This window comes from Sphaerodactylus townsendi, linkage group LG15, assembly GCF_021028975.2.
Source record: "Sphaerodactylus townsendi isolate TG3544 linkage group LG15, MPM_Stown_v2.3, whole genome shotgun sequence".
In the NCBI taxonomy this organism is placed as follows: domain Eukaryota; kingdom Metazoa; phylum Chordata; class Lepidosauria; order Squamata; family Sphaerodactylidae; genus Sphaerodactylus; species Sphaerodactylus townsendi.
In genome coordinates, this window is record NC_059439.1 from 12,687,256 (window position 1) to 12,712,198 (window position 24,943).

The following is a 24,943-nucleotide window of genomic DNA, read 5'->3' on the forward strand; positions in this document are numbered from 1 at the left end:
CCCCCCCCCCCCCACCCCCCCCCCCCCCCACCCCCCCCCCCCCCCACCCCCCCCCCCCCCCACCCCCCCCCCCCCCCACCCCCCCCCCCCCCCACCCCCCCCCCCCCCCACCCCCCCCCCCCCCCACCCCCCCCCCCCCCCACCCCCCCCCCCCCCCACCCCCCCCCCCCCCCACCCCCCCCCCCCCCCACCCCCCCCCCCCCCCACCCCCCCCCCCCCCCACCCCCCCCCCCCCCCACCCCCCCCCCCCCCCACCCCCCCCCCCCCCCACCCCCCCCCCCCCCCACCCCCCCCCCCCCCCACCCCCCCCCCCCCCCACCCCCCCCCCCCCCCACCCCCCCCCCCCCCCACCCCCCCCCCCCCCCACCCCCCCCCCCCCCCACCCCCCCCCCCCCCCACCCCCCCCCCCCCCCACCCCCCCCCCCCCCCACCCCCCCCCCCCCCCACCCCCCCCCCCCCCCACCCCCCCCCCCCCCCACCCCCCCCCCCCCCCACCCCCCCCCCCCCCCACCCCCCCCCCCCCCCACCCCCCCCCCCCCCCACCCCCCCCCCCCCCCACCCCCCCCCCCCCCCACCCCCCCCCCCCCCCACCCCCCCCCCCCCCCACCCCCCCCCCCCCCCACCCCCCCCCCCCCCCACCCCCCCCCCCCCCCACCCCCCCCCCCCCCCACCCCCCCCCCCCCCCACCCCCCCCCCCCCCCACCCCCCCCCCCCCCCACCCCCCCCCCCCCCCACCCCCCCCCCCCCCCACCCCCCCCCCCCCCCACCCCCCCCCCCCCCCACCCCCCCCCCCCCCCACCCCCCCCCCCCCCCACCCCCCCCCCCCCCCACCCCCCCCCCCCCCCACCCCCCCCCCCCCCCACCCCCCCCCCCCCCCACCCCCCCCCCCCCCCACCCCCCCCCCCCCCCACCCCCCCCCCCCCCCACCCCCCCCCCCCCCCACCCCCCCCCCCCCCCACCCCCCCCCCCCCCCACCCCCCCCCCCCCCCACCCCCCCCCCCCCCCACCCCCCCCCCCCCCCACCCCCCCCCCCCCCCACCCCCCCCCCCCCCCACCCCCCCCCCCCCCCACCCCCCCCCCCCCCCACCCCCCCCCCCCCCCACCCCCCCCCCCCCCCACCCCCCCCCCCCCCCACCCCCCCCCCCCCCCACCCCCCCCCCCCCCCACCCCCCCCCCCCCCCACCCCCCCCCCCCCCCACCCCCCCCCCCCCCCACCCCCCCCCCCCCCCACCCCCCCCCCCCCCCACCCCCCCCCCCCCCCACCCCCCCCCCCCCCCACCCCCCCCCCCCCCCACCCCCCCCCCCCCCCACCCCCCCCCCCCCCCACCCCCCCCCCCCCCCACCCCCCCCCCCCCCCACCCCCCCCCCCCCCCACCCCCCCCCCCCCCCACCCCCCCCCCCCCCCACCCCCCCCCCCCCCCACCCCCCCCCCCCCCCACCCCCCCCCCCCCCCACCCCCCCCCCCCCCCACCCCCCCCCCCCCCCACCCCCCCCCCCCCCCACCCCCCCCCCCCCCCACCCCCCCCCCCCCCCACCCCCCCCCCCCCCCACCCCCCCCCCCCCCCACCCCCCCCCCCCCCCACCCCCCCCCCCCCCCACCCCCCCCCCCCCCCACCCCCCCCCCCCCCCACCCCCCCCCCCCCCCACCCCCCCCCCCCCCCACCCCCCCCCCCCCCCACCCCCCCCCCCCCCCACCCCCCCCCCCCCCCACCCCCCCCCCCCCCCACCCCCCCCCCCCCCCACCCCCCCCCCCCCCCACCCCCCCCCCCCCCCACCCCCCCCCCCCCCCACCCCCCCCCCCCCCCACCCCCCCCCCCCCCCACCCCCCCCCCCCCCCACCCCCCCCCCCCCCCACCCCCCCCCCCCCCCACCCCCCCCCCCCCCCACCCCCCCCCCCCCCCACCCCCCCCCCCCCCCACCCCCCCCCCCCCCCACCCCCCCCCCCCCCCACCCCCCCCCCCCCCCACCCCCCCCCCCCCCCACCCCCCCCCCCCCCCACCCCCCCCCCCCCCCACCCCCCCCCCCCCCCACCCCCCCCCCCCCCCACCCCCCCCCCCCCCCACCCCCCCCCCCCCCCACCCCCCCCCCCCCCCACCCCCCCCCCCCCCCACCCCCCCCCCCCCCCACCCCCCCCCCCCCCCACCCCCCCCCCCCCCCACCCCCCCCCCCCCCCACCCCCCCCCCCCCCCACCCCCCCCCCCCCCCACCCCCCCCCCCCCCCACCCCCCCCCCCCCCCACCCCCCCCCCCCCCCACCCCCCCCCCCCCCCACCCCCCCCCCCCCCCACCCCCCCCCCCCCCCACCCCCCCCCCCCCCCACCCCCCCCCCCCCCCACCCCCCCCCCCCCCCACCCCCCCCCCCCCCCACCCCCCCCCCCCCCCACCCCCCCCCCCCCCCACCCCCCCCCCCCCCCACCCCCCCCCCCCCCCACCCCCCCCCCCCCCCACCCCCCCCCCCCCCCACCCCCCCCCCCCCCCACCCCCCCCCCCCCCCACCCCCCCCCCCCCCCACCCCCCCCCCCCCCCACCCCCCCCCCCCCCCACCCCCCCCCCCCCCCACCCCCCCCCCCCCCCACCCCCCCCCCCCCCCACCCCCCCCCCCCCCCACCCCCCCCCCCCCCCACCCCCCCCCCCCCCCACCCCCCCCCCCCCCCACCCCCCCCCCCCCCCACCCCCCCCCCCCCCCACCCCCCCCCCCCCCCACCCCCCCCCCCCCCCACCCCCCCCCCCCCCCACCCCCCCCCCCCCCCACCCCCCCCCCCCCCCACCCCCCCCCCCCCCCACCCCCCCCCCCCCCCACCCCCCCCCCCCCCCACCCCCCCCCCCCCCCACCCCCCCCCCCCCCCACCCCCCCCCCCCCCCACCCCCCCCCCCCCCCACCCCCCCCCCCCCCCACCCCCCCCCCCCCCCACCCCCCCCCCCCCCCACCCCCCCCCCCCCCCACCCCCCCCCCCCCCCACCCCCCCCCCCCCCCACCCCCCCCCCCCCCCACCCCCCCCCCCCCCCACCCCCCCCCCCCCCCACCCCCCCCCCCCCCCACCCCCCCCCCCCCCCACCCCCCCCCCCCCCCACCCCCCCCCCCCCCCACCCCCCCCCCCCCCCACCCCCCCCCCCCCCCACCCCCCCCCCCCCCCACCCCCCCCCCCCCCCACCCCCCCCCCCCCCCACCCCCCCCCCCCCCCACCCCCCCCCCCCCCCACCCCCCCCCCCCCCCACCCCCCCCCCCCCCCACCCCCCCCCCCCCCCACCCCCCCCCCCCCCCACCCCCCCCCCCCCCCACCCCCCCCCCCCCCCACCCCCCCCCCCCCCCACCCCCCCCCCCCCCCACCCCCCCCCCCCCCCACCCCCCCCCCCCCCCACCCCCCCCCCCCCCCACCCCCCCCCCCCCCCACCCCCCCCCCCCCCCACCCCCCCCCCCCCCCACCCCCCCCCCCCCCCACCCCCCCCCCCCCCCACCCCCCCCCCCCCCCACCCCCCCCCCCCCCCACCCCCCCCCCCCCCCACCCCCCCCCCCCCCCACCCCCCCCCCCCCCCACCCCCCCCCCCCCCCACCCCCCCCCCCCCCCACCCCCCCCCCCCCCCACCCCCCCCCCCCCCCACCCCCCCCCCCCCCCACCCCCCCCCCCCCCCACCCCCCCCCCCCCCCACCCCCCCCCCCCCCCACCCCCCCCCCCCCCCACCCCCCCCCCCCCCCACCCCCCCCCCCCCCCACCCCCCCCCCCCCCCACCCCCCCCCCCCCCCACCCCCCCCCCCCCCCACCCCCCCCCCCCCCCACCCCCCCCCCCCCCCACCCCCCCCCCCCCCCACCCCCCCCCCCCCCCACCCCCCCCCCCCCCCACCCCCCCCCCCCCCCACCCCCCCCCCCCCCCACCCCCCCCCCCCCCCACCCCCCCCCCCCCCCACCCCCCCCCCCCCCCACCCCCCCCCCCCCCCACCCCCCCCCCCCCCCACCCCCCCCCCCCCCCACCCCCCCCCCCCCCCACCCCCCCCCCCCCCCACCCCCCCCCCCCCCCACCCCCCCCCCCCCCCACCCCCCCCCCCCCCCACCCCCCCCCCCCCCCACCCCCCCCCCCCCCCACCCCCCCCCCCCCCCACCCCCCCCCCCCCCCACCCCCCCCCCCCCCCACCCCCCCCCCCCCCCACCCCCCCCCCCCCCCACCCCCCCCCCCCCCCACCCCCCCCCCCCCCCACCCCCCCCCCCCCCCACCCCCCCCCCCCCCCACCCCCCCCCCCCCCCACCCCCCCCCCCCCCCACCCCCCCCCCCCCCCACCCCCCCCCCCCCCCACCCCCCCCCCCCCCCACCCCCCCCCCCCCCCACCCCCCCCCCCCCCCACCCCCCCCCCCCCCCACCCCCCCCCCCCCCCACCCCCCCCCCCCCCCACCCCCCCCCCCCCCCACCCCCCCCCCCCCCCACCCCCCCCCCCCCCCACCCCCCCCCCCCCCCACCCCCCCCCCCCCCCACCCCCCCCCCCCCCCACCCCCCCCCCCCCCCACCCCCCCCCCCCCCCACCCCCCCCCCCCCCCACCCCCCCCCCCCCCCACCCCCCCCCCCCCCCACCCCCCCCCCCCCCCACCCCCCCCCCCCCCCACCCCCCCCCCCCCCCACCCCCCCCCCCCCCCACCCCCCCCCCCCCCCACCCCCCCCCCCCCCCACCCCCCCCCCCCCCCACCCCCCCCCCCCCCCACCCCCCCCCCCCCCCACCCCCCCCCCCCCCCACCCCCCCCCCCCCCCACCCCCCCCCCCCCCCACCCCCCCCCCCCCCCACCCCCCCCCCCCCCCACCCCCCCCCCCCCCCACCCCCCCCCCCCCCCACCCCCCCCCCCCCCCACCCCCCCCCCCCCCCACCCCCCCCCCCCCCCACCCCCCCCCCCCCCCACCCCCCCCCCCCCCCACCCCCCCCCCCCCCCACCCCCCCCCCCCCCCACCCCCCCCCCCCCCCACCCCCCCCCCCCCCCACCCCCCCCCCCCCCCACCCCCCCCCCCCCCCACCCCCCCCCCCCCCCACCCCCCCCCCCCCCCACCCCCCCCCCCCCCCACCCCCCCCCCCCCCCACCCCCCCCCCCCCCCACCCCCCCCCCCCCCCACCCCCCCCCCCCCCCACCCCCCCCCCCCCCCACCCCCCCCCCCCCCCACCCCCCCCCCCCCCCACCCCCCCCCCCCCCCACCCCCCCCCCCCCCCACCCCCCCCCCCCCCCACCCCCCCCCCCCCCCACCCCCCCCCCCCCCCACCCCCCCCCCCCCCCACCCCCCCCCCCCCCCACCCCCCCCCCCCCCCACCCCCCCCCCCCCCCACCCCCCCCCCCCCCCACCCCCCCCCCCCCCCACCCCCCCCCCCCCCCACCCCCCCCCCCCCCCACCCCCCCCCCCCCCCACCCCCCCCCCCCCCCACCCCCCCCCCCCCCCACCCCCCCCCCCCCCCACCCCCCCCCCCCCCCACCCCCCCCCCCCCCCACCCCCCCCCCCCCCCACCCCCCCCCCCCCCCACCCCCCCCCCCCCCCACCCCCCCCCCCCCCCACCCCCCCCCCCCCCCACCCCCCCCCCCCCCCACCCCCCCCCCCCCCCACCCCCCCCCCCCCCCACCCCCCCCCCCCCCCACCCCCCCCCCCCCCCACCCCCCCCCCCCCCCACCCCCCCCCCCCCCCACCCCCCCCCCCCCCCACCCCCCCCCCCCCCCACCCCCCCCCCCCCCCACCCCCCCCCCCCCCCACCCCCCCCCCCCCCCACCCCCCCCCCCCCCCACCCCCCCCCCCCCCCACCCCCCCCCCCCCCCACCCCCCCCCCCCCCCACCCCCCCCCCCCCCCACCCCCCCCCCCCCCCACCCCCCCCCCCCCCCACCCCCCCCCCCCCCCACCCCCCCCCCCCCCCACCCCCCCCCCCCCCCACCCCCCCCCCCCCCCACCCCCCCCCCCCCCCACCCCCCCCCCCCCCCACCCCCCCCCCCCCCCACCCCCCCCCCCCCCCACCCCCCCCCCCCCCCACCCCCCCCCCCCCCCACCCCCCCCCCCCCCCACCCCCCCCCCCCCCCACCCCCCCCCCCCCCCACCCCCCCCCCCCCCCACCCCCCCCCCCCCCCACCCCCCCCCCCCCCCACCCCCCCCCCCCCCCACCCCCCCCCCCCCCCACCCCCCCCCCCCCCCACCCCCCCCCCCCCCCACCCCCCCCCCCCCCCACCCCCCCCCCCCCCCACCCCCCCCCCCCCCCACCCCCCCCCCCCCCCACCCCCCCCCCCCCCCACCCCCCCCCCCCCCCACCCCCCCCCCCCCCCACCCCCCCCCCCCCCCACCCCCCCCCCCCCCCACCCCCCCCCCCCCCCACCCCCCCCCCCCCCCACCCCCCCCCCCCCCCACCCCCCCCCCCCCCCACCCCCCCCCCCCCCCACCCCCCCCCCCCCCCACCCCCCCCCCCCCCCACCCCCCCCCCCCCCCACCCCCCCCCCCCCCCACCCCCCCCCCCCCCCACCCCCCCCCCCCCCCACCCCCCCCCCCCCCCACCCCCCCCCCCCCCCACCCCCCCCCCCCCCCACCCCCCCCCCCCCCCACCCCCCCCCCCCCCCACCCCCCCCCCCCCCCACCCCCCCCCCCCCCCACCCCCCCCCCCCCCCACCCCCCCCCCCCCCCACCCCCCCCCCCCCCCACCCCCCCCCCCCCCCACCCCCCCCCCCCCCCACCCCCCCCCCCCCCCACCCCCCCCCCCCCCCACCCCCCCCCCCCCCCACCCCCCCCCCCCCCCACCCCCCCCCCCCCCCACCCCCCCCCCCCCCCACCCCCCCCCCCCCCCACCCCCCCCCCCCCCCACCCCCCCCCCCCCCCACCCCCCCCCCCCCCCACCCCCCCCCCCCCCCACCCCCCCCCCCCCCCACCCCCCCCCCCCCCCACCCCCCCCCCCCCCCACCCCCCCCCCCCCCCACCCCCCCCCCCCCCCACCCCCCCCCCCCCCCACCCCCCCCCCCCCCCACCCCCCCCCCCCCCCACCCCCCCCCCCCCCCACCCCCCCCCCCCCCCACCCCCCCCCCCCCCCACCCCCCCCCCCCCCCACCCCCCCCCCCCCCCACCCCCCCCCCCCCCCACCCCCCCCCCCCCCCACCCCCCCCCCCCCCCACCCCCCCCCCCCCCCACCCCCCCCCCCCCCCACCCCCCCCCCCCCCCACCCCCCCCCCCCCCCACCCCCCCCCCCCCCCACCCCCCCCCCCCCCCACCCCCCCCCCCCCCCACCCCCCCCCCCCCCCACCCCCCCCCCCCCCCACCCCCCCCCCCCCCCACCCCCCCCCCCCCCCACCCCCCCCCCCCCCCACCCCCCCCCCCCCCCACCCCCCCCCCCCCCCACCCCCCCCCCCCCCCACCCCCCCCCCCCCCCACCCCCCCCCCCCCCCACCCCCCCCCCCCCCCACCCCCCCCCCCCCCCACCCCCCCCCCCCCCCACCCCCCCCCCCCCCCACCCCCCCCCCCCCCCACCCCCCCCCCCCCCCACCCCCCCCCCCCCCCACCCCCCCCCCCCCCCACCCCCCCCCCCCCCCACCCCCCCCCCCCCCCACCCCCCCCCCCCCCCACCCCCCCCCCCCCCCACCCCCCCCCCCCCCCACCCCCCCCCCCCCCCACCCCCCCCCCCCCCCACCCCCCCCCCCCCCCACCCCCCCCCCCCCCCACCCCCCCCCCCCCCCACCCCCCCCCCCCCCCACCCCCCCCCCCCCCCACCCCCCCCCCCCCCCACCCCCCCCCCCCCCCACCCCCCCCCCCCCCCACCCCCCCCCCCCCCCACCCCCCCCCCCCCCCACCCCCCCCCCCCCCCACCCCCCCCCCCCCCCACCCCCCCCCCCCCCCACCCCCCCCCCCCCCCACCCCCCCCCCCCCCCACCCCCCCCCCCCCCCACCCCCCCCCCCCCCCACCCCCCCCCCCCCCCACCCCCCCCCCCCCCCACCCCCCCCCCCCCCCACCCCCCCCCCCCCCCACCCCCCCCCCCCCCCACCCCCCCCCCCCCCCACCCCCCCCCCCCCCCACCCCCCCCCCCCCCCACCCCCCCCCCCCCCCACCCCCCCCCCCCCCCACCCCCCCCCCCCCCCACCCCCCCCCCCCCCCACCCCCCCCCCCCCCCACCCCCCCCCCCCCCCACCCCCCCCCCCCCCCACCCCCCCCCCCCCCCACCCCCCCCCCCCCCCACCCCCCCCCCCCCCCACCCCCCCCCCCCCCCACCCCCCCCCCCCCCCACCCCCCCCCCCCCCCACCCCCCCCCCCCCCCACCCCCCCCCCCCCCCACCCCCCCCCCCCCCCACCCCCCCCCCCCCCCACCCCCCCCCCCCCCCACCCCCCCCCCCCCCCACCCCCCCCCCCCCCCACCCCCCCCCCCCCCCACCCCCCCCCCCCCCCACCCCCCCCCCCCCCCACCCCCCCCCCCCCCCACCCCCCCCCCCCCCCACCCCCCCCCCCCCCCACCCCCCCCCCCCCCCACCCCCCCCCCCCCCCACCCCCCCCCCCCCCCACCCCCCCCCCCCCCCACCCCCCCCCCCCCCCACCCCCCCCCCCCCCCACCCCCCCCCCCCCCCACCCCCCCCCCCCCCCACCCCCCCCCCCCCCCACCCCCCCCCCCCCCCACCCCCCCCCCCCCCCACCCCCCCCCCCCCCCACCCCCCCCCCCCCCCACCCCCCCCCCCCCCCACCCCCCCCCCCCCCCACCCCCCCCCCCCCCCACCCCCCCCCCCCCCCACCCCCCCCCCCCCCCACCCCCCCCCCCCCCCACCCCCCCCCCCCCCCACCCCCCCCCCCCCCCACCCCCCCCCCCCCCCATCTGAAGATGCCAGCCACAGATGCAGGCGAAACGTCAGGAGAGAATGCTGCTAGAACACGGCCATACAGCCCGGAAACCACACAGCATCCAAGTTAGTTTAAACTGTTAAACAGGTAGAGGTAACTGGATAAATTGTATGGTAAAATAATATTTTAATTTTCTTTTTTCTTTTTACAAGATCTATTGGTGGATGTATTTGTGAATTACTATGAATTTATGATGTTGATATATTTGTGCTATGTATAAGAAAGTTAATTTTTTAAAAGTTGTGCTTTTCTCTGTTTCCGCCAGTGGCAGCCAAAGGAGCACATATTGTGAAAACACTGGGGGCGGGGGAGAGAGAGATGCCACACATTATGAGGGTAGAAGAATTTTTTTTACCCAAGGATTCCCCATTCAGTGGCAACCAAATCAAATGTAATTTTTAGGTCAGCCCTTAATTTAAGAAACCTGAGCCAAAAAATGGAAGGAAGCCGTTTCTAGAACAAACAGAAATCCCAGCAAATGCAGAATTTACATTTGAATTACAGACACAGAAATGCAAATATGCTGTGTATATATATGTGTGTGTGTAAATATCATTTACGAAGTCAACCACCTGGAACTTCTCCCATATCAACAAAATAGTAATGGCAACAGTCACTGCGCCGCAGCAGAGCTAACTGTGAAAGGCCTGCTGTTTATCATTCCTAGAGTCCAATTAAAAAAGGGGGAAATGGCAGGTTCGGGGACCCTGGGTAATTACAACAAGCTATATTTTACCACAACAGACAACTCTGTCTAAGAGCGAGCAGCCCCCAAGGCCCAGTCCTGACACATCAGCAAGATTGCCTCAGCCTGAGGGACGCCAAAAAAGCCAAACTGGGATTTCTTTGGGGTTCAGAGGCATGGGAACGTGGCACTTCCATTCCCACCTCACTGACAGCTTGGCATTCTCATCAACGAGGGCTGAAAGGAAGTCAAATGCAGTTTCTCTGATAGAAAGTAGGCTTGAGAATCCCGTTCTAATGCACAGCATGCTGAAATGTGGATGTGGTATGGTTGGGTACCTGAGGAGAAAATCCTAAAAACAGGATGGGGAATTTTGGAGGAAGGAACTGAGTAGACAGAAGGTCCAAACATGGAGGTGGAATTGATCAGTGCGTTGAGACATCTTAATTGTTTGAGGGATGTACTTCCTCAACATCTCTCAGTCCCAAATCCATCCATCCATCCATCCATCCATCCATCCATCCATCCATCCATCCATCCATCCATCCATCCATCCTCCCTTCCTCCCTCCCTCCCTCCCTCCCTCCCTCCCTCCCACTGTGCACTCCAACACATGCCAGCTGGGTGACCTTGGGCAGTGGCATAGCGCCAAGGGAACAGGGGGGCGCGATGCAGAGGGTGCGCCCTCCTGCGGGGGCATGGCAAGGACATTCCAGGGGTGTTCCGGGGTGGGGCGAACAGGGGCGTGGCATGCCCCAGGTGGAGTTCCCCCTTGCTCTACCCCTGACCTTGGGCTAGTCACAGCTTTTCGAAGCTCTCTCAGCCCCACCCACCGCACAGGGTGTTTGTTGTGGGGGGTGAAGGGAAAAGGAGATTGTAAGCCCCTTTGAGTCTCCTTACAGCAGAGAAGAGGGGGTATAAACTCTTCTTCTTCATCATGGTTTTCCCACTCTTGCAAACTGTGGGGTGCTCAGGATCTCCAGTGATGCAACTCTGGTCGTTTCCCCACTTTTAAAATAACGTGGATACTCACCGGTTTCGTTTGCTGCGGGACCTTTTTAGCGCGGGGTCATGTTCCCCTCCACAGCTTCCGCCCCTTCGTCCAATGAGCGCGGCAGCCGCACAGCAGCCAGGCAGGACTCCCCACGATCCACTCAGGGGGTGTCCTGATTGGCTGCTGCATTGTGCTGCAGCGGGAATTTTTTAATTTTTCAACTGGATGAATCAACATCCCGACTAATCCACGACTATTTGTGGACACATCTATGCTTATGTGCATAGGGTTTCCGACAGGTCATCTCCACCCGAACTGAAAGCCACTCCTCTTGTCACAAATCTTGGAAAGACCTGGCCTGGGGCAGGGATGGCGGGGTGGGGGTGGGAAGGGATGAGATCCCTCATGGAATAATAGTAGACCGAAAAATGAGGGACAGGACAGAAATCTGCCCTGGGAAGGAAATGGGCGTGAATCAGTCTGATGGAGCTATGCTCCCACCCCCCCGGCCGCTCCCTCCCTCCCAAGTTACCACAAAGTGGCAGACTCCAAGGGGAATAGGTGTGTGAACCCACCTCCACTGGCTCGTCCCCCGAAAGTGCTGCCCCAAGAGAGCCACTGCCCCCTCCAGGGCTTTTTTACTTTGGATGTGTGCCTGGGTGGCGGACGGGAGCAGAGGCTGGGGGGGGGGGGAGAAAGAGAGAGAAGGGAGAGCACAGGGATGTCAGAAAAGAGGGCAGATGCCCAAGAAGCCCCCTCGCCCGCACACAAACAAAAGGGAGCCCAAGAGCAAAGCAGCCACAAAAAGGGGATCTGTAGGTTCGAGCCCGTGGAGATGCCAAATTGTGTGTGAAGCGCACAAAGCTGCATGTGTGTCGGTATTTTTGCTGCACCTAGACATTCATGCAGATAAGACAGTCACTGTCAAGATTTTTTAAAATCAACGAAGAAACAAATCTCTGCGTGCATTAGAAACGACGAGCAGACGACGAGCTTCTGGACGAAAAACAGGGAAACAAACGCTGCGTGCACATCGAGCACACACCCTCCGTGTCCTGATTGGACGGCAGGATCCACGTCACTATCTGCGGCACGAAAATCAAGCCCGAAGTCACCACCGGGCTTCCCCACTACCCCACGCGGAAGGCTCCGTTCCAAACAGGAACAGAAATGATGCGCGCTGAGGAAGTAGCAGAGTGGCAGAATCGGAGCAGCTGCGTTGTCACCACTGCTGTAGTGGGGAGTGCGGCTGGACCCCGCGCTACTTGCCGCGAGTAGCACGCAACAAAAGGTGAGTGGGGAAACGGCCTCTGATGGCGTCAGAACAAGAATCTCAGCCGCGCAGGAACTATATGCTCGCTGCGGGGCAGAACATCAGTGTATAATCAGCTTCAGCAACATATCCTGTACTGAAGGAATATAATTTCCGTGTTCTGCAAAGCTCCTTGACATCGCCAGCTGAACAACAAAGGAAAATTTATGCTACCTAAATACACTTGTCTGTCTTGCTTTATTCAGATCACAGATGTTGACTTCCATTGACGAAGAACTGAGGTTGCCTTTATGTACAGTGCGCGCTTTTAAGGAAGTAGATTTCGGCTACTTTTTCTTCCATCTGAAGCAATTTAATTCTGCATAGCCCAACAACCATCAATTCCAGTTTCACTGAACTATTCCAAATCTGCACTGGATGCTTAAACCCACAAGAATGGCACACCTTTGTATGCAGGCTTTGGCTGTGATTTTCACCATGGCCACACAAGCCCTTCAGATTAACGTTTTCTTTTCTCTGCCAACCTATCCCCCCAGTTCCTTTACTTACAAAAAGCTACCATGAGTTGACTGCCCATGACTAACTGTCCCTCTCAGCACTCAGAATTTTTGTGAACACTCCATGACATCACAACAAGTCAACAAGCAATAGCATGTGTTCCGGATCCTATATGTATATTTAGCAAAACAAGCAACGGGAGAAAGCAATCACAGGCCACTTCCAATACCCAACAAAAAGAATATGGCATAAAAGGACAACATTTTATTTAATTTAAATTCACCTCCCTTTTATCATAGATCACTGTTCTTTTCCTTTACTACCCTCAGGGGGCAGGGAGGGGGAGGGGGAGGGGGAGGGAGAGTAATTGTCCGTCTCCTTTACGGCTTTTAAATATTTGAAAGCTGCTCTGAAGTCCTTCCTTCCATTTTCTTTTCTAGGAGCTCAGGTCATTGTTCTTTCACCCGTTCCTCATCCATCCTGGCTTTTCTAAACGTCTCACTGTCTTTGTAACGTTTCTCTGGGCTTCATTCAGGGTGACCGGAATCCATTTTAACAAGCAATTGCAGAGCTGGGTCATGAACCCTGGGGAATGCTGCCTTTTTTTTCTTTTTTGGGTGACTTTTGGAAGGGCGTGTCAGGTAGGAATCCAGGCCTTTCTTTTGCCTGCACGCTCAAAAGGACCAGCGGGAAGTCAAACAAGAACACTCAGGAGCAGAGGGAAATCTTCCGACCCCTTGCTCATGTCTCACTTTGGTACATTTCCTGGTACTGGATTCTGCTTCCTGCCCTCAGCTCTTTTGGTTCTGGCCTTGAGAATAGTAAGGTCACATTTCCCCCTCTTCCTCTCACATGTTCTGATGTAACATTCACATGTTTTCAGCTTAGCGGGTCTCACGTACAATGTGTCTGGAATGGTAGAAAAACACTGCCTCAAAGAACTGGGACCCAACTAGGGTGGCCAGGTCCCCTTGGCCACTGGTGGGAGATGGGGGAGAGGATTGCCTGATCCAAGTTAAGAAATGCCTGGAGTTTGGGGGTGGAGCTTCTGGAGGACAGGGAACCTCAGTGGGGTGCAATGATACAGAGCCAACCCTCCAAAGCGGCCATTTGCACCCTGTGGAGACAAAGTGGAATTCCAGGGTATCTCCAGGTCCCACCAGGACGCTGGCATCCCTGCCATCTAGCTGAGGACTTTCCCCACTGACAGAGTTGAACTGGTTTCTACCTAGGTTCGCCTCCGTGAATCCCCACTGCCACCGAGCTCAACATTGTTTTGTCTCAGTTCCCCCCACCCCTCAGAACTGCGACATCCTTGTCGCAGTTATGAACTACACTTTTCTGCCGGAACAAGGTCGATACCACTTCGAAGCTTCGAAGTGGGGAAGCATCGAAACGACACCTCATCCGTTCAACCAATCACGAGCCGCTTTTGTGGCATGCGCAGAACGGGAGAGTCATGGCTGGCAGAAAACGAATGTAACTGTAAACTGTAAAAACTGAAAAAAAAAAAAAAACACGAACGCTCCCGTTTCCCGCCGTAACACAAGTTTGTCTCCACAGGGTGCAAATGGCCGCTTTGGAGGGTTGACTCTGTGTCATTTCACCCCACTGAGGTTCCCTGTCCTCCAGAAGCTCCACCCCCAAACTCCAGGCATTTCTTAACTTGGATCAGGCAATCCTATCCCCCAATCACGATCGAGGAGCGAAACAGGCACCAAGATGATCCCGCCCACTTAACTCGGTTCCAGGGGGGCAATTCAGTTGCTGTGGGGACAGCCTGGAATCGCCCTCCACTGAAGGGAACAGAGTCGACCTTCGCTCCCTTCTGTAGTGGGGAAAGCCCCTCTATGAGTTTCAGAATGGTTTCTGACTGTTCGTTGCCATTTCAAAGAAGCCCCAGCCCTGATCTATTTCTGGTCCTGACAGGGTGAGAGAAAAGCCCTTCATAAACCCCCTGCCTGCCCTCTGCCTCAGAAAATCTGACTCTGACATTGCTAAATCCTGCAGCAAGTTCCCTGAAGGCAGCGGTTCAGGTGCGAGGGCAAAACAAGAAATCAACAGCTGGTCAAAACAACACACCTTCCGCAGAAGGGGCGGGGAAGCTTTCATGCTTGCAAGAGGATAGGATTAGCAGTTTAGAGTGAAGAAAGGAAGAGAGGATGTATTGTCGAAGGCTTTCACGGCCAGAATCACTTGGGTGCTGTGTGGTGTCCGGGCTGTATGGCCGTGTTCTAGCAGCATTCTCTCCTGATGTTTCGCCTGCATCTGTGGCTGGCGTCTTCAGAGGATCATCTTCAGAGGATCAGCATTCTCTCCTGACGTTTCGTCTGTGTTCTCTGAAGATGCCAGCCACAGATGCAGGCGAAACGTCAGGAGAGAATGCTGCTAGAACACGGCAATACAGCCCAGAATCCACACAGCACCCAAGAAGAGAGGATGCTTTGGAAGAAATTCTTAGGAGGGGGAGTACTTTAAATAGGTCACTTCAAAACTCCCTCCATTTAATATATTGTCAAAGGCTAATATATTGTCAAATGGCCGGAGCCAACAGGTTGTTGTGCGTCGCTTCCCTCTGTGATACACCTCTGAAGATGCCAGCCACAGATGCAGGCGAAACATTAGGAACAAGATCTTCTGGACCACCACAGACTTGGTAGAGAGAAAAGAGGGAACATGCTGTGGGGATGTGGGGTGGGGAGTAAGACAAAGACAGAAGATGCCCCGAGATCAGGGATTACCACAGCAAAGGCAAAGAAGGATAAAGAGACTGAGATGCAAAATCCCAGGCGCCTGAAGATTTAACCTGGCACCGAAAAATTCTTCTAGATCCAGAGCAGTCAGCTGAACCCTGGATAAGGGTTCTTAAATATTTTGCTTCCCATAATGCAGAAATCCACTCCACATCTGCACGCCTGAATTTGTGTCAAGCGTACCAAGGAAAGAAAGGCGTAAGCAGGAGCCAAACGCAGCCACGGGAAGGTGGCAAAGGAGGCAAACATGGCGACATACGTTCCAAGCCTGCCGGGAAGAAGAGCAAGACAGAGAGTCTGTAAAGGCCCTTGCGTATTAAGAACACTGTGTAAGTGGCTGGGTATTACTAATTCAAAAGGCCATCTCTCTCAGATGCACAAAGTGGCACCAGACCAGGTTGCTTATAAAAGGGCTCCGGAATACTCCCTTCTCTTTCCTCAAATGACGCCCAACTATCACCCGAGGATGAGTGGTCCTGACTCAACATGGGGATGAATCCTTGCACTTCTGGGCCAGGGGAGCTTCAGTCTTGAAGAACACTGACAAAAATTGAACCCGTCCCGTCTCCTCCACCACCGTGCCCAGCCTCTTTTGCAATGTCCCTTTCTGTTCCTGGCCCCGAGGTCAATCTCCATGTGCGTTTTGTCTGCTCTGCAGTTTGCTTCCTATTGTCAGCCGACCCGGCAGCCCTCGGAAAGGGACGGCGGATGCGCTGCAAGCCAAGCACGCAGATTAAAAGTTTCTATGTTCCCCCCTTTTTGTCCTCATGAGTGGCCTCTTGTTCATTCATTCACACTGAATGGCCAAAGTGCCGGACAACAGGAAACAAAAGATTTGCAGAGGAAGTGGAGATGCGGACAAAACGCAGAGGATATCTGCATGCACATGTGTTCCCTCTTCTCTGACCAGCCCTATTTTTAAAAAAAAAACACACACTCCCTGTCAAGGTTATTCCTGTACATCTGGACATCTATGCTTTAAAAAAAAAGATGATTATGATCACTTATGTACTCCCATTAGGGTACGTGTCACTTTCCAGAATTCCAGAAAAAAGATACGTCCCTGCCACAGCTGCTTACAATCAAAGTCCTGATAAACAAAGAGGAGAGGTAAACAGGAGATGTCTAACAGAATGTTTACTGCGGGTATGTGTATGTGTGTATGTGTGAATGTGTGAATGTGTGTATGTGTGTAGCATGCTGGTTTCCAGATATCCTCTCCACTTCCACTTGTCTCACAGAAAATCTCATGAGCTTTTGGTCTTTTAAAAAATCCTCTGCAATCTTTAGTAATTCTACATATTCAGCTTGTAAAGAATGATTGCCATACTGGATGGGCAGTTTAATGCTTTTTTCGGCTTCCACTTTCTACTTTGCTTTATTGCATTTGAGATTGTAAAATTCATGCAGTAGGTTTTAGCAAGTTTGTTTATTGTGTACTTGTTTAATGTTGTCAACTGTCTCAAGAATCATATCAGAAGAAGAGAAGAAGAGTTTGGATTTATACCTCGCTTTTCTCAACCATGAGGAGTCTCAAAGTGGCATACAAACTCCTTTCCCTTCCTTTCCCCACAACAGACACCTTGTGAGGAAGGTGGGACTGTCAGAATTCTGAAAGAACTGTGACTGGCCCAAGGCCACCCAGCTGGCTCCATGTGGAGGAGAAGAGAAATAAATCCACTTCACCGTTGCTCAGGTGGAGGAGTAGGGAATCAAACTCAGTTCTCCAGATTAGAGTCCATCCCTCTTACAACTACACCCACTGGCCAAGAGAGTGGAGCACAGAATAAAAAGGTAAAAAACTCGATTGCCTTCCATGGGCAGAAGGAAGCCTCAGTCATTTCAACATTCCTTACATACCACACCCACGTTTAAAAAAAAAGTTAAATGCATCAAGCATGACTGACTGGTAGCACAGATAACCACAAACACTATGGTAATTTCAGATGGATAGCCAAATGAATCCAGAGTGGCAAAATCTGGTGAAATTATTCCAGCATCAGCTTTTTGAGTCAGAGACACTTCACGAGACACCTAAAATGTACATTCACAGCAGTTACAGATGTACACTTCTGGCATCTGATAACACAAGCTCTGACTCACAATAGCTAATGCGGGAATCCATTATTTTAGCCTTTAAAGTGCCACTGCGCTCCTGTTTTACTTTATTAACAATATTAAGGAAGCTAGCTTGGACAACGCGCACAACCCAAACTATTCCTCATAATTTTACTAGCCTATAGAAATTTCCAGTAGCCCTTCTTGCCTACATAAAGAAGGGGAAAGCATTATCTATTTCAGCAGTGTCCCGTTCGGGATGCTCATTTGGTCAATACTCATTTTATTCTAATAACGGAGTTACATCCGAGGGTCTCGAATCTCTGCGTCCCAACTCCTTGAATGGCAATGTTTGATCACCAGGTAAAGGGTCATAGCTGATCACCAGATAAAGGGTCATATGAACCCTAGGGGACCAGGCAACTTGCTGTTGACTAGCCTGATGCATCCCAATACTTTATTCTTCGCACTGCACTTCTCAGGCATTCCATAAGTAGGGCCAAAAAGTGACCCTTAATTTCCATTCGGAATGTGCAGAATTCAGCAATTAGGACCAACTGTGTGCTATATCATGAACACAGATAGTTCTATGGGAAAATAATTCCAATCACCACAGTGTACTCCAGCAATTATTCCCCATAATGTCACCACCCATAAGCCAACCAAGTTTTTACATTTCCTCATGTGAACGTTAGTAGAATGAGGCCCCTTCCCAGAATGCCTCTGTTCATGAGTGAGAGGAGGACAGCCCTCTCTAAAAAACAAGTCAAGAACTCTGAGACACCCTCCTGTGATCCACATCATCGTGGGCCCCTTCCGCACATGCAGAATAATGAACATTTAATCCACTTTCACAATTGTTTGCAAGTGGATTTTGCTGTTCTGCGCAGTAAAATCCAGCTGCAAAGTACATCTAAAGTGGACTGAAAGTGCATTATTCTGCATGTGCGGAAGGAGCCTAACAGTGCAACTTGCTCTCCCAAATGACCGTCAGGAGAACGCCCATGTGATATTGTTCCAATCAGTAGAGGCTCCTTGTTGTCTCACACAAACTTTGGATTTTTTTTCACAGTAGAACAACCAAGGGGTATCCTAACCTGGAATTATAATGTACAAACATGGACCAAAATGAACAAAGCAACAACCTAAGACAGTGATCTCCAGCATGGTGCCAATAGTCACATGATGCCATTCAGAGGGTTTCCTGGCACACACATCTGCTCTTCACAAAAACATCTTTTCTCCAAAGCAAACAGCCCGTCCTCACTTGCCTCCATCTTGTTGGAGCTGGAGCCAACATCTTTGTGTCTTCAGAGACCATCCATTCAGAAACAACCTCCATAACAGGAGGATACTTGTCTTGGAACCTCCCACATTTTGTGAGTGGTCCCAGCCCCCATGGCAGCCATCTTTGGTATTACCCACTACCTATTTACAAAATCACACAAGTGCCCACAGGTTCAATAAAGTTGGGAAACCCTCCTCTAACAAATTAGGGGCTTTATCACTCTTCTTCCTGAAGCCGTTTTGCATTTCTAACAAAGTTCAATTTTCTAACAAACGTTTACGTATTTACTGCTGTGATCTAGTCTAGTGGGTATAGTTTCTTGATTCCTGAATTCTAATTGCTGCACAACCGCATGCTTGCTGGATAATGCTGTTCAAGGACTTTTGGCCTCAGGGACCCCCATCTGTACAATGGAAAGAATCAACAGAACAACAAAATTCTAAAACCAGAGTGCAAAATCTGAAACTCATCTAAGATATGCTCTGATTTGAAACTGCTGCTTTCAAATGTGCCAGGTTTAGCTGAGAACAGAGTGATAAAGGAGGAGCCCTCTCCGCCTGTGACCAGAGACATTCGAGCATTTATCATTTCACCCCCTAGAAAGGAGTCCTGTTGTCAAAATATTGGGCCAACTCAATCATGCCCATACAGGCTCTGTGAGGATTAGCTGAACAAAACAGATGGCAAAACACTTGTCACATTATCAGAAGTGTGAAATAAACAAATTTATACATCCTGCTCTTAATAAACAGCCCTCACACATTCTCCGGCATTCAGTCAACACACATGTTTTAGGAAAACAGTCCAAAAAAACAAAAAACAAATTATTCCAGAGTCTAGGCTTCTTCAATGGGAGAGTCGCACTAATCTGTCTGTACTAGCCTGTCGCAGAAAAGTTAAATAGGAGTTCTTTGTGGCACTTAAAAGTGGTGGCACTCTGTTGAGCCACACCTCACTTCATCAGATGCATTGGAGTGCACACTCGTAGAAGTTGTTTATACTTAGTTGCAAGCGGCAGAAAGGTGGGAGTGAGGACACAGGCCAGTTTGGACTGATAACCAAAGAGAAATCAAAGTGGGTGAGAACCTACACCCAGTAAGATTTTAATGTACCAAAGCTGCAGTTTGAAACAGGATAAGCAGAAATAATTGACACTACAGATGGTGTGACATACTGAGCAATTTAGCTCCCATAGCGAGTGAGAAAACTCAAGTCCCTGTTGAAGCCTGGAGGAGAGAGAGTGCTGAATCTCTTAATGAACTGGGGAAGAAGCGTTTCCAGTTGCTACAACACTGGTGACAGCGCCATCAATTTAAGGTGCTAAATAGGTATACTCAGAGATGCCATGCATGCCCATATCAGCCATTTGTGCCTTTTAAAAAAGAGAAAAGAATCAACTATTGTAAAAAAAAAATTATCTCCAACTGCTGGGAAGCAACCTTGGCTTGCCATAGGAGACCAAATCTGTGTTATTCCTTACATGCTGGCAATAGAATTTTTAAAGCCAGCCTCACTATCTGGAGTAGAATTCATCCTAAGAATCTCTGCTAATATTTTTAAGTGTTCACAGAAGGAGGAAGGCAAACAATCACATCCATGTTCTTCCTCACTCCCCAATTATCCTTTATAGTTTCTTCCCCAACTAAAACCCGAATCCATATTATTTCCATATCATTTGAAAAACTGAACCATGGAAACAACAAACCAAATAATGCCAGCCAAACCAAGCTCTCTGTCTTGTCGGCTCTCCGAAATCTTTGCAAAGATCCTTCTTGGTTGTTCCCTCCATGGCTACGTTCAGATGTGAGAAAACACCACAAAAAGCACTTTTTGGGGTCACTATAAAGCTCCCTCCATTGGGCACCCACAAAACTCAACCCTTTTCAGAACCCTTTCCTATTTGCATTCAGTGACCATGGTGGCAGGCCCAATACTGGCAGGGAGGGGTACATGAATGGTGACTGGACATGATGTAGCCTCCCCACCTCCACACAGGTTTGCAGTAGCCTTTCCAGCAAGATGTAGCCTTTCCAGCAAGAAAAGCTCCTATTGCTGGCATATGCCCACACCAGCAAAAGGAAGCCAACTATCATTAGTCCCGCCCCCGGGAATGCCCCCATTGGCGCCGGCACAGAAGTGCTGGAACCGATGTCGCCAGGGTGTTGCCTAGCCTCATGACTCCCTAGCGCTGGCATGAGTGCCCCTGCACCAGTGTAGATGCCATTTACATTGGCATTAAGTGGAATTTACAGCGGCACCGGGATCACACAACAGCCAGGGCTCTTTCAGGATTACACTGTAAAGTTTTTAACTGAGAATTCTGGCTGTTGTGGGTTTTCTGGGCTGTGTGGCCGTGGCCTAATGAGAATGGGATGTTAGAGGCAAAAACTATGGCTGGCATTTTTATAGGCATGTCACAATGAGCAGATGCCAGCAATAGATGTGGGTGAAATGTTAGAAGCAAAAGACTAAGGAAATGCAGCCAGGAAAACCCTGAACAGTCAGTTGATTCCAGCCATGAAAGACTTCGACAATACTGAGAATGTATTCAGTCCAATTTTTATTAAGGTGTTATTAAGGTTCTTTTTAAAGTTCTCTAAAATTTCAACTTTCAGCATTTAAAGAGCTTCACGCACACACTATCTTTTCCTTTATTCCATTTCTGTTCTGGTAAACCTTAAAACAATCCTGTGAAGTCACCTAATATTATTATTACCCTCACTGGTAAAAGCTGATGGCTTGCTTAAGGCAATTGAGCGATGGTGTGGAACGGTTTTAAAAGGGGTGGGTGGGTTGTTCCCTACAACACAGTTCATTCTCCTAGCTCCGTGATGGTGAACCTATGGCACTCCAGATGTTCAGGGGCTGATGGGAATTGTAGTTCATGAACATCTGGAGTACCATAGGTTTGCCACCACTGTCCTAGCTACTATGCAACACCAGATCATGTATTTCCCACGGAAAACAAGGAGAGTATTGCAAACCTGAGATATGCGACTTCAGCGGCTGCATCAAATACTATTTGTTCTTATTCTAGGATCAACCAAGGACGAGCTGTCAATCCTACAGCTGAACCAGGAAATCGGAGGTGGGGAGGATTCATTTATTTACTAGGATTTAAAGACAGCATGCCAGGTTCGATACCACACTGCTCTACATGAAGCCTGCTGTGGGAAGCACAGTTCTCTCAAAACTCTCTCAGCCCATGCAGAGGCAGGCAACGGCAAAGAAGTTCTAAACGTCTCTTGAAAACCCAACTGAGCTGCCAGATATGGTTGTTAAGAAGACGAAGAGGAGGAAGAGGAGGAGGAGTTTGGATTTATATCACCCCTTTCTCTCCTGTAAGGAGACTCAAAGGGGCTTACAAACTCCTTTCCTTTCCCCACCCCCAACAACAAACACCCTGGGAGGTGGGTGGCGCTGAGGGAGCTCTGAAGAACTGTGACTACTCCAAGCTGGCATGTGTTGGAGTGCACAAGATAATCTGGGTTCACCAGATAAGCCTCCACAGCTCAAGTGACAGAGCGGGGAATCAAACCCAGTGCTCCAGATTGGTGTGCACCTGCTCTTACCCACTACACCACACTGGTTAAGGATGTGTGTCTTAAGGAGACACAGATTTACATCCCTGCCCCGCCATGGAAGCTCTTAAGATATCCTTGAGGGCCAGTCGCACACACACTCAGCCTACCCTACTTCACAGAGTTGTTGTAAAGTGAAATGGAAAGTACCAGGCTTTTGCGGGGTAAAGTGTAGATGACTGGGGAAGGCAATGTTTACAGAAGAAGACTACCTTTATCTTACTTTTTAAAAGAAATTTGAAGCCGCTTTGGGTCTCCAGTGGGGAGTAACGTGGAGGATAAATGAGAGCCTGCGTGGTGTAGTTGTTAGGAGTTCTGGACTCTAATCTGGAGAAACGGGCTTGATTTCCCACCCTTCCACATGAGCAGCAGACTCTGAACCAAGTTTGTTTCCCCGCTCCTCCACTTGAAGCCTGCTGGGTGACCTTGGGTCAGACTCTGTACGGTTGAGAAAAGTGAAGTCCAAATCCAAGCTGTTCTTCTTAATAAATTATATGTGGGGAAAGTCCACTGGAGTGCTGCATGCGGGAGCAGGTTAGATTTAGCCCTTTGCTGCTTGTGGCAAGATCTGATTGCAAGCCCACGGGCCAGGCCTTGTTGACCTCTCAAAACTCCAATTTGATGAGCTGACTTGTATTTCCAGGGGCTGAGGGTGCGGCTTCGACACTCGGCACAGCCAGCACAGCTAAAATAAAACTATGCTAAATACTGAGTGCCGCTGAATAGATTATGCAAAAGAGCATTGCACAGATCTGCATAATTTATGGAAGCCACATAATCCAGCTCACCAGATCCTTGCGTAGGCACAGAAACTCCCTTTTTAGATATGCCAATTTCATCACATTGTTTATTGTACGTATCACACTATATTTTGCATTGTTTTTCCAATTTGGCAATCTGCTTTTTACTGCATCGTTTGCTCTGTGTATATAAACTCTTTTTACTGCAACATTTGTTGCATATATTACACTGTCGTTTTTGTGCTGTTCTCTAAATGTTGTAACCCGGTCTTAATAATATGTGTAAGACATCTTTTATTACATGGGTTTTAATTACACCATCCACTTGGAGTTTCAGTGATAAAGGCGGACTATAAATGAAGTACATAAAATGAATATAGTATTTTTAAAAATGGGCTCCTTCAGCCCTGGATATAAGCTGAAATTCTCACATAGCCAAGAAGTTCATTGGGTGACCCCAGACTATTCATACTAGCCTACCTCATAGGGACGGCCCTATGCATGCAATCCTTGTTCTACCTCCTTGGAGGAAAGGAAGACAGCATATAAGCACAGTTACTGAAAATAAAATCTTTCCGACAACTGGGGCAACTTGCAATGTGTGTTAAGGAAGAAGTAAGCCAAATTACCCCATTTCATGTCCAACTTTCTAACCCTACAGGCTCACAGAGCTCCTTAAAAAGATCTTGCAACCTGACAAATCATTTGGAATCTTCATCTAATCACAGAACAGCCCAGGGAAATAGGTTGTTATTAGTTTACTTGCTATGCTCAGGTATTCCCATGTTGCACATCATAGAAACCAAGGCTGTGAGCAAATTCCCCCAAGGGCAAGCCAACTAGTCGATGAGTAATTTCTCGCATGGTATCCGCCTCCCAAAACCCATGCGAGGCAGCAGCTGGTTCACCCACAACTTTCCTGATCCTGTCATTTAGAGGAGTCTCATCCTTGCTCTGATGGAGGCTCAAGAAGAGGCCAGTCTGATTCACAGAACCCACACAAGTCAAAGGCTCACAATCTTAACAGCGCTCCCACGTTCACTCTTTCAGGTTGCAGACTAGCACCCCTGAGAAATGCATCATGCACAGAAACAGGGCAGCTAAAGATCAAAAGCCTAACTTCCACCCTTTGTGGGAAATGCACACTATGGACCAAGAGTTTCACACCTACCCTCTAATTTCAGATGCACGGGGGCTGACTGCACTTACTCACGAGCAAGGCAAGAATCCTCCGCACATGCTTTTCCCCAACTAAAGAATTAGAAACAGGTTCAACCCCAGTTAGCACAGGCACAAAATTACATTCTGGAAGACAAAGGGAACCCACTAAAAATATCATAATTATCGTTATTAGTAATTTCTACGCCACAGTGATTTCTACACCACTTGTCAAAACATTTTGAAGCCTTTGTTTCAGTTCCCCCCTAACTACTATTCCACAAGACCTCACCATTATTCCTATTTTACAGATTGGGGAACTGAGGCTGAGGAAGGGCAGGTGGCCCCAAATCTCTCTCAGGTGTGTATTGAGAAGGAATGCACATAACATAAGTGCGTGCAAACACACAAAGACACATCAGCAGAACATCTCTCACCATGTGATTCCTGTCCACTCTGGGCCGGCCCTGGAACTTCTGGCGAGCCCAAGCCGCGCCGGCCCGGCGCCACCGCCTCTCCCACCATTCGGCGTTGTCTTTCTGCAAACTGGTCAACCATATGCAACGGGGTTCGGGCAAGCTGCAGTCCACCCCGACAGCCCGCTCGAAGCGCCAGCCTTTCCCCGCTCGAGCCACACTCCAGACTGCTTTGCCCACCACAGAAATGCCATGATGTGATAAGGCTGGAGGGCGTGGGGGTCCCCGTGGCCTACTGGTATGAGGGGCTCTATCTCCCCGGCTTGTGCCCTCTTCTACCATTCCACTCCCAGCTGAGAAAATTCCTGGCACAGAGACAGCAGAGCTGAAAAGTGACCGAGCCAGCAGATCAGAGCAAACTTGAGCTCATCAAAGGCAAAGCTTTCGAGTTGGATCTCAGCTCCTGATGCCAGGCTGTTTCAGTCCCAGCACTCCGGGGTGGCACGTCACAGCTTCTGCCTTTTCACCGTCCTCTAAACTTTAGCAGGGTGGCTCCGTTCCTCGTGTTTTGTTCAAAAGTTGCCCTCTTCCAAGCCCTTCGGCTCATATATCACGGGGGAACCGCTGATGAGTTCCAAGTCCAGGCACGCCGGATCTCTGTATGCACATACACCCAAAAGAACACGGCAG